An 8,911-nucleotide genomic window follows, 5' to 3' on the forward strand; every position below is an offset into this window, starting at 1 on the left:
CTGTCATATGAAATAACTAAGCATGAGTGGTGCTGCTATGAAAATATCTCTTCAGAAGTTTTTATTTACAGTTTAAAGTCAGAAAAAGTTCTCAAAGAAGCAAATCGCAGTACGCAGGAGCTGTACGGTGCTAAAGCTCTGCATGATGTCTGGGGGAAGCCCTCGTTTACGTCTTGCGGATGTCGCATTATTAGCAGATTTATTTATCAGCACAGTGGTTTCATCAGACAGCTTTTCAAATCGATTGCCACGCCCTCTGTCACACTAGTCGTCTCTAAGGAGATGAACCGCGGTGTTGGGCTCTTTATGTGTTCTTGATTGGTTCCGCTCTCTCTCTCTCGTGCTGCTGTCCGGCACTGCAGTTTTTCACTTCCTGTCCACACTACTCAAGAAGTGTTGGCGCGGGGGGGGGGGGGGGGGGGGGGGGGCTGCTGCTTTTAACAGTGTGCTGCTCAATGACCCACCTGTCGTGATGGAAATTCATTTGATTTGGATCCCTGGAGGCCTTGCGTCTGTTTTAAGGATTTGACTAAATGAATACAGCACGTAATATTGGAGGCAGGGCTCTGAGGTTCACTGAATTTCTCATTTGTTTTGATAGTGACTGCTGCTGACTTCTGCCAGCTTAGCTTCACCGTGCACTAAACCTGTAGCAGTTGGCGGGATAGTCCGTTTATCTTATTGTGTAAATCGTGTTTCCCCCACACACCTTCATTTGTTCATTAGTGCAAAGAAAGGTACAGTGTTTAATGCACAAATGTGAACAGTGGAAATTTGTGTGTTCCTTGTTGAAACTTTGTCTGTAGCTAACATTACGTAGATAAAGCTACACAGACTAAGTTGCAAAGAGTGTGGCAAAGTAAATCCCAGTAATTTTTTTTTTTTATGACCTATTGAGTGTCTATGTTCAGACAAGATAAATTGAGTGCTTTCTGCTTCTTGCTGTGTCTTGTCTTCTAATGACTTTTGTACAGTCACGCCTCCTCATTGCTTCCAGTGAAATGGAATAACATCTTTTTAAAGTTTGCTAATGTCAAGCCTTTTCCAGCCACGAAGGTTTTTTCCTCATTTTCGATTAGTCCTGACTTTTAAATTCTATTTTTTGTGCCCTTTAATTAAGCTTCCTATTTGTCCCAAGCTGTTTGGTTTGTTCAGTACATTCCAGCTCTGTCCAGCTCACTATTGTTGTTCAAAGAGATTACTTGTTAAAACGTCCCCATTTCTTTCAGTTCTAATTTGTACATTTTCTTATATATTATCTAGAAGCAGATTTTTACCATCAAATGCCCTACCTTTGATATGAGGGAATGACCAATTCAAAATATCCTTATTAATAAAATCTTAAGTAGTGAAATGTTGAACTTGTCAGCAAGGCTAGCATAGGACTCTCGGCTTGCTGGTGTTGGATTGTAGTTAAAGGCTCAGAGAAACTGTTAGCACCAGGTAGCTTTTTCTATACTGTGTTTTAGGTAGAGATGGGATTCCATTTGATATCAACTATGGGCAGATCGGCTACAACATCATTTTTTTTTCCCAATTGGCTATACTGGAGAAACTACTAATCTGTTGTGACCAAAGTCTCAGTTTAATGATTAGACACATCGGTATCCTGTGTGAAAATGCGAAATCTTGTAAAACAAATCTCCAAGCTAACCTTTTTTTCTGTAGCTAATGTAATAAGAGCAAATTTAATTTCAATTATTGCTCAAATAGTTGTTCAGTGGGCTAGCCTGTATTTGTGGGATCAGGTGAGCTGTTTGTTTGGGAGGTCAGGACGACACGAAAGCAACAAAGGTGGTCCCTTTCAAGAGCTTTGAACAAGCTAATCTTCCCCATCTTGCCATGATGGGAGTAATTTTACTGGGAATTTCTCTAATGTTCATTTCAGAAATTGCCCATCACTCTGCATCCCATTAACTCCCGTCGAGAGCGTGATTTTTTTTGCATTCAGTTCATCTGCATTTTCCTACTTGCCCTGAATTATGCACAGATTTCATCTTCCCCTTTGTCCTGTGTGCAGCAAACACCAGTACTAGGTGTTTCACAGCACCTCATTTTAATGAAAGATATTAAAGAATTTGTCATTTATTTATAATTCTTTTTTTGGGCATCATTGTCCATCTTGTAACATTGGATGTTGCAACCATTTATTATTAATCAGGCGAAAGAACCGGATGTCATTTATATTTTGTTCAGAACAATGAAGGAAAAAAGGGAAGAAAAAAAAAACCCCACTATTTTGCAGGTCAGAAAAATTCATTTGAAGCACAGTGAATGAGCAGTATTCTGAGCGGCGTAGAGGTTGAATAGGTTAGCGATTTCCACGCCCGCTATAACGCGCTGCGCTATTAACCCCAGGCGCTCCGTGCTGCGCCGCCCAGCCTCCCTGGTTTGTAGCCGTGCACTGCGCTGCGGTTTATGTAACAGGAGCGCTGCGGAGATGCCCTTGGGAGTGCCTGGCTCCCTTTCGATGCAGAGATCTGTGGAGGCGATGTGAATCGGTGGCTGTGAGTCACTGGGGCCTTCGTGCTTATCCTCAGGTAACGGGTCTGCCTCGTTCCTGGGCGGCTTGCTGTCCTCCCTTGCACTGGCCGTTTGGACGTAGAGTACACACCGCTTGAAACAAACACAAACAAAACAACTCAGTCTTTTTTTTTTTTTTTTGGCTGTTCTGATCTAAGCGTGGAGTGTTATACCTTGGTGCCCGTGCTGTTCATAGTGGCCTACTTGCCCGTTCAGGTTATTCACCCTCTGTTAATTATGCTGAGCACACTTTTTGTTCCATGTGTAAAAGGAAAATAGCAACAATTAAAGGGTTAAAGAATCAAGAATCAATTGTCACCTGGAATGCAGCTGCCTGTGCCAACTGTTCAATTAAGAAGAACATGTTTATGCAAATGGAAAATATCTGACAGTTCATCTGCTTGGTGTGGCTCAATTTTGCACTCCGTCTGTTGGAGTGATATAGGACTGTTATTGTGATGATAATTAATTTCATGACGATTTTTTTGGAAATGCCTCTCTTCATTCAAATGACATCTTCATCTTAAAAAGATCACTGCTTCTACTTTGAGAGGAATTTGGACTTTACCCAGAAATCAAGGGAAAAAAGAAACGGAGGAAGAGGTTGCAGTTTTTAATTACCAATTTTCTTCAACTTACATTTTTGGATTTTTATTTTCTTGGACTTCATTGTAGTAATGCGGTAAGCAGCTTTACTGACTGTGGGGTATATTATAATGAATTTGTAAAATGGCTAGGTCTGTCAGATTTTCTGCCACATCAAGTTCTGTATTTGCCTGTTTTAAATAATTAGTTTTTTGTCCGTGTTAGAGTACGTAGTGAATTCAGGTCATACAGAGTGCATTTTGAGCAAGGAAGAATTTGTGAAAGAAATGTGAAAGAATTTAGGCTGGAAAAAAGCCGTTGCACCGCCTCAGTGAGCAGCAATGGGTAACCCAAACATTTCAGTTCCAATCAGACACCACTTTGTTCTGGGGGTGTGGGGATTCCTGGTGATTCCCTAAAGTTCCTGTGCGTGGATGATGTCTGGTCCACTTCATGTCAAATCTGGTCTAATAACCGAAGGCTCATCGGCAACACCTTTCATTTGATTTGATCACTGCCAGTCGCCCTGCGTTTTGGGTCTGCCTTGAGAGCCCGCTTCTCCTACCTCCACTCCTGCTGGAGAAAGGAGTGGGAGACGTGTGCATTGTTAGGGGTCACTGACGGCAGGAACGAGGAGGTCTCTGATGGGATCTTTCATATAAAGAACTGAGTTTGTGGTGATCCATTATGGCGGCAGTTATATTCCATTAGACAGCCTGACCTTGAGTGCCCCTACCTCAGCCCACCTCAGTAGTACACTCGTTCCTGCCACGACACAACCCCCATCCAGCTGGCTCCAGGCATAAAGCAGTCTGCCTTGAGGGAAGTTGGCCACAGAACACTAGTGAAGACAAGTGGTAGCCAGTGACCAGGATAACAGAGCCCGGGGGGGGGGGGTTAGGGTGTGGAGGAGTTCCTGTTTAGTGTCTTGCCATTGAAATGACCTACAGGCCCTCCCAAGGCCCAGCTAAACCTTTTAAAGGTTTCAATTATTCATGAGGCCTGCCTGGTGGAGTGTCTGATGTTTGCTTTATGCTCTGTGACCCAGGGCAGGTGGGATGTCTGTCGGAGCTTTATTTACAGCGGCCGATTGATTGTCCCCCTCCCCCCACCTCTAGATACCCTTACTCCACCTTGAAAAAGGAATGGGAGAGGGTCTTTCTAGCCTCGCTTGTGCTCCTTACCCCCATTCTGTGTTTCAGGGCTGTGCTAACCTTACTCTAAACTGATGACTACAGGGCATTCTTTTTTTCCCCTGTTGGTGGGGTTGGTACTAAGCTTGCACTAACATGGGTTGTCTGAGTAAACGCCCCCGTGGGTCAGTCAGAGTCGATCTGTGCTACCAGAGAGGAATGTGCCATGTGCAGGTGTACAAGAATTGTTTACACCAATCATGTTGTGCCTTTCATGTCACCTGACTGGCGTTTGAGCGGGTCGCCTACCTGTCTGGATCCAGTTACGGGGCGCGTGGAAGTTTACACTAAGCCGGTGTTGTATGACATGCAAGAACACTGTGGAGTGTTCTTACACGTGCTTCATCTGCAACTGGTAGAGCTAATATTTCCTTGTTGAAATATACACGTAAAATATGTGCTTTATAATAGTCAACATTGTAGAATGTTAGCTCTGTGTCCCACACTTTGAGTTGGACATGGAAATAATATATATATGTGTGTATGTGTGTGTGTGTAATAAGGTCAAGACACTTGAAATATTTTCAGTATTCCCCCTGGTACAGTAATATAGATGTTGACTAATTCTTGTTGACTCCATTCATTATGTGGTCAATATAAACCTTTTTTTCTTTGTTGAAAAAAAAGTACTTGTTTTTAAGTGTACTTTGTTTTTACCATTGGCTTATATTTAATTTTTTTTTTACTCATCTTGCACTTAGATTGGCATTTGAGGCTTTGAAAGTTCAAAGGTTTGGTGCCTAGCCAGGGCAAAGACTGTGACAGTCCTTTTGAGGTTTGCCCAATGACCTTCAAGCTGTGGCTTATGTTATATTTCTGTTTCTGCAGATGGGAGAAGCCATTTGATCATGCTTGAATCAATCTTTTTATCAATGTAGAAATTTCCTCAGTTGGTGTTATTTCTTCTTTGGTGATCTTTTTTTCAAAATCAGAATATTATCATGAAGCAAGTGGACACACCCACACACTTATAATTGTGCCCCTCCCTGTAAGTCAGTGGGGAGTGGAGTATACCATTGTGGAAGATGCTGGGGGGGGAGTCGGTCAAAAGAGACTGCGCTCCATGAATAATTAACCAAATGCCTACTGTAGTGTGCAAAACGATGAGCTATGTCATGGTTGAATGTTCAGGAAACATAAAATATGCACTAAAACGGAAGAACACACCTTTTCTAGAGCCCTATCAAAAACTGTTAGAGACGTGCCTTTGTAATGGCAGGGTATTGCAGTTGTTAATATGTAAAATCATGTACTTTGTAAAGATGCGTGCGAAAAATCCTGTGCTCTGATTTGAACTGATTGTATCCACTTGCAACCCTCAAAGGTGCTTGGCTTCCTATGGTTGCATCTTTAGACAAAGCGTAGCTGTGTGTTGCCTTGACAAGGTCAGTGGTGACTATATTTAGAGCTGAATTACTGGTTTGCTGTTACAGCTTTTCACACAGCACCGGGAACCACAGGCCTGAAAGCCAAATCTATAACCCACACACTGCTGTATTAATGCCTCTCTGTACTGGGGAGAGAATGAACTCATGTAAACACCAGTCCCCTCTGCAGTTCTTTTGAAACACCAAGGAGAGCTGTGGTCTGTTACCTTTTCAGGTGTTGGTCTATGTAAGGAGTTGATAGAAATTGCAAGCCTTCTTCCACTGGATTTTTCTGACTTGAGAGGTAGAATTCTGTTTTTCTTATGCCGTATCCATACCAAATTAAGATCTTTACACTTCAGTTGGCTTCATGTACATTTTCTCCACTAAATCTCTTTGGTACATAATTATATAATAATGTGAATCGATGTGAGTTGTGTGTGTATGTATGTGTGTGCGTGTGGGCAATGTGTGAGTGTCTGCAGTCACACATACAAGAATAGACAGAGCTGCGAGTCGTGTGTCCTGACGACGTCTCTTGCCGAGTTGCCTGTTCCCAGTGCATCCACCTCCTTTCGTACTCCCCTTTGCTCTCTCTCGTAGCGCCATTATTCCAATTCAATTACCGGAACCAAATTAGCCCTATTGCATTATGTGAGTCTGTGGGAGAGTCCCTCCCTCCGCAGGCGGGTTCGTGTTCAGGAGGGTCACCGCGTTCGGGTGTGCAAGCTCACAGCCTTGCTCGTTGAACGGCAGACAGGGAGAGCTCGGAGGAAGGAAGCTGGGAAACTGGTGACATGCTTCCTCGTTCCTCCAGGGCCACCACAGGAAATCCTTGAGGGCCTTCTCTTGCCTGAGCAGCCAGCCCCTTATCTGAAGAGGGAGTGAGATCAATCGGGTACACATTGGCTGCTTCTCTTCCTGCTCTGTCCCCTCCCTCTCCTGCAGCATCCCCACCCAGAAGGGCGTTGGTGGGGGTTGGGGTGGGGGGGTTCCCAACTGCAGAGCCGTAATTTCAGAACAGTGTGAGATATATATATGTTTTTTTTTTTTTTGGGGGGGGGGGGTACATCTCTCCGGGTTTGTATTTGGCACTCTTATTATTGTGTTGTTGAGCTGGGGGGGTTTGCCTCCCGTCTGCACTCGACGGCGTTCTGATAAATCTCCAGCGGGCCACAGCGCATCTTCGGAGGGCTGGCCGCCTCTCCAAGCGAGCGTGTGGAAGGGAGAGCGGGAGCGCAAGGGAAGGGGAGGAGGAGGAGGACCAGCGCCAGGATGTGAGATCGCAGGGGAGCAGGGACAGGAAGACAGATCAAAGAGGAGAAAAATGAAAGAGGAAAATAAAGAGACTGCATTAAGCTGCGGTTTAAGCAGTACGGGCTCTGGTCTAAGGCGGGTTGAGTGGAGAGGCCTGAGAAGGCCTGCCAGTCTGTGGTTGTGAATTGTGTCGGTAAATAACATTGTGGTGTAGTGGTTAAAGAGCTAGGCCCAAACCTCCAAAAGCCACAGGCTCAGTTTTAAGGTGCAACGCTACCATTATTCCCTTGAGCCAGGTGCCTAATCTGAGTTGCTTCTGTAAATATCTGGCGGTATACACTGTATGGAAACAAAATGAGAGCTATGTAAGCAGTGTTCACAGTTTGCAAATATATGATGTAAATTTAAAAAAAATCCCAGCATTCAAAATTTCCAAACGCCACACCGTGCTGCTCGTGGTGCACCAGCACGGGTCTGGAACGTGAGCAGGATCTAAGGGGTCAGAGGTGCGTTTGAAACACTCAGGCTCTGAAAAGGCTTGGCCTTGTAGGGGGAGAGAGGCGCTTATGTAATGGCCTTTACATAATCTTCCTCAGCCCACATCCTTCAGAGCAGTGGGTGGTGTGATTTCTCAGGATCTGGGATTCGAATCAGGACTTTGATTTGAACTTTGAAGCCCCCCTCCCCCTTTGGTCCACGCTGAATGCATCATGATGCACTGAAGCATCTGTTTGGCCTGGCCTCTGCATATGTACAGCTCTGATTTTAAGCGGCTGTGTCATTACTTTTTTGCTCCCATCGAGTTCCATGTCAATCTTTTTGCGCCATTTGTGTAACTTTTTCTGGTAATAAAATACTCTCAGGCGTGCAGCCTTCTTTCCCACTCCAGCACTGGCCAGCATTCCGTTTTGGTTTCCACTGGGCCCTCTAGGACAAGGCGGTACCATGAGCAGCAGGTTGGGTTGGATATTAGGGTGAGATGGAGGCTGCTGCACTGTAGGAACTGAGCCGTAATCACTTTAGTGAGCATCCAGCTGGATGGATGGACGCTATTTAAAACCGTAAGCTACAGTTTAGCCCTGGATGAGGGTGTCAGTTAAGCGCATAAATGATGTGATCTTCATTTTTCAGTAACTCAATCACTTCAACAGACCGAACATTTAGAGTTATAGACTGCAGAGGCCCCAATGCCCTGCCAGTCAACCAGTTAATTTTTTTTTTCATCTTAAACCTTGAGGTGGGCCTTCAGAACCAAAACATTATATTGTACTGACATATCCTCTTGAGGACCGATAGCATGTGGTACTGTGTGACCTAAAGGAGTCAGATAGCCTGTGGAACCGATTCTGAAAACAAGGAACCAGCATGCTGGCCATATCACCTCTCGCCTCCCAAGTTATGACACCTTACTCTTTCACTTCCAGCTGTCTGGGTGGCCAGCATCCCACAGGTTTAATTGGTGTAGAATCAGTAAATGAGAGAGGGCACAGGAGTGGACAGTGCACAGCGTGCTAACTTGAGGAAAATTGGGGGGGGGGGGGGGGGGGAGTGCCACTAAAGTTTCAGAATTATAGTCTGCCGAAGCCCTGACATCCTTCCAGTCAACCAATCAAGCTGTTTTTTTAGCGTCTTAAACCTTGAGGTGGTCCTTCAGAACTTAAACCAAAACAATGCGTTGTATTGACATTCCCTCTTGTGCATAGATAGCAATGGCAACTGTCTGACCTGAAGGAGTCTGATGGCCTTGGGCACCGATTATGAAAACGGCAAACGGGTACGCTGGTCATATCACTTCTGAAGTGAAGTCATCACAATAACAAACCATGACCCCTGTCTCTCTCACTTCCAGCTCTCTGGGTAGCTAGCATCCCACAGGTTTAATTGACCTAGAATCAGTAAGTGATAGAGGGCAGAGGATTAGGGACAGCGAGTAGCTTTTCCTCTTGGTTTCAGACTGGTTATCTACCCTCTCCCCCGATGTGCTGA

The sequence above is a fragment of the Megalops cyprinoides genome, chromosome 8 (assembly GCF_013368585.1).
Source record: "Megalops cyprinoides isolate fMegCyp1 chromosome 8, fMegCyp1.pri, whole genome shotgun sequence".
Classification (NCBI taxonomy): Eukaryota; Metazoa; Chordata; class Actinopteri; order Elopiformes; family Megalopidae; genus Megalops; species Megalops cyprinoides.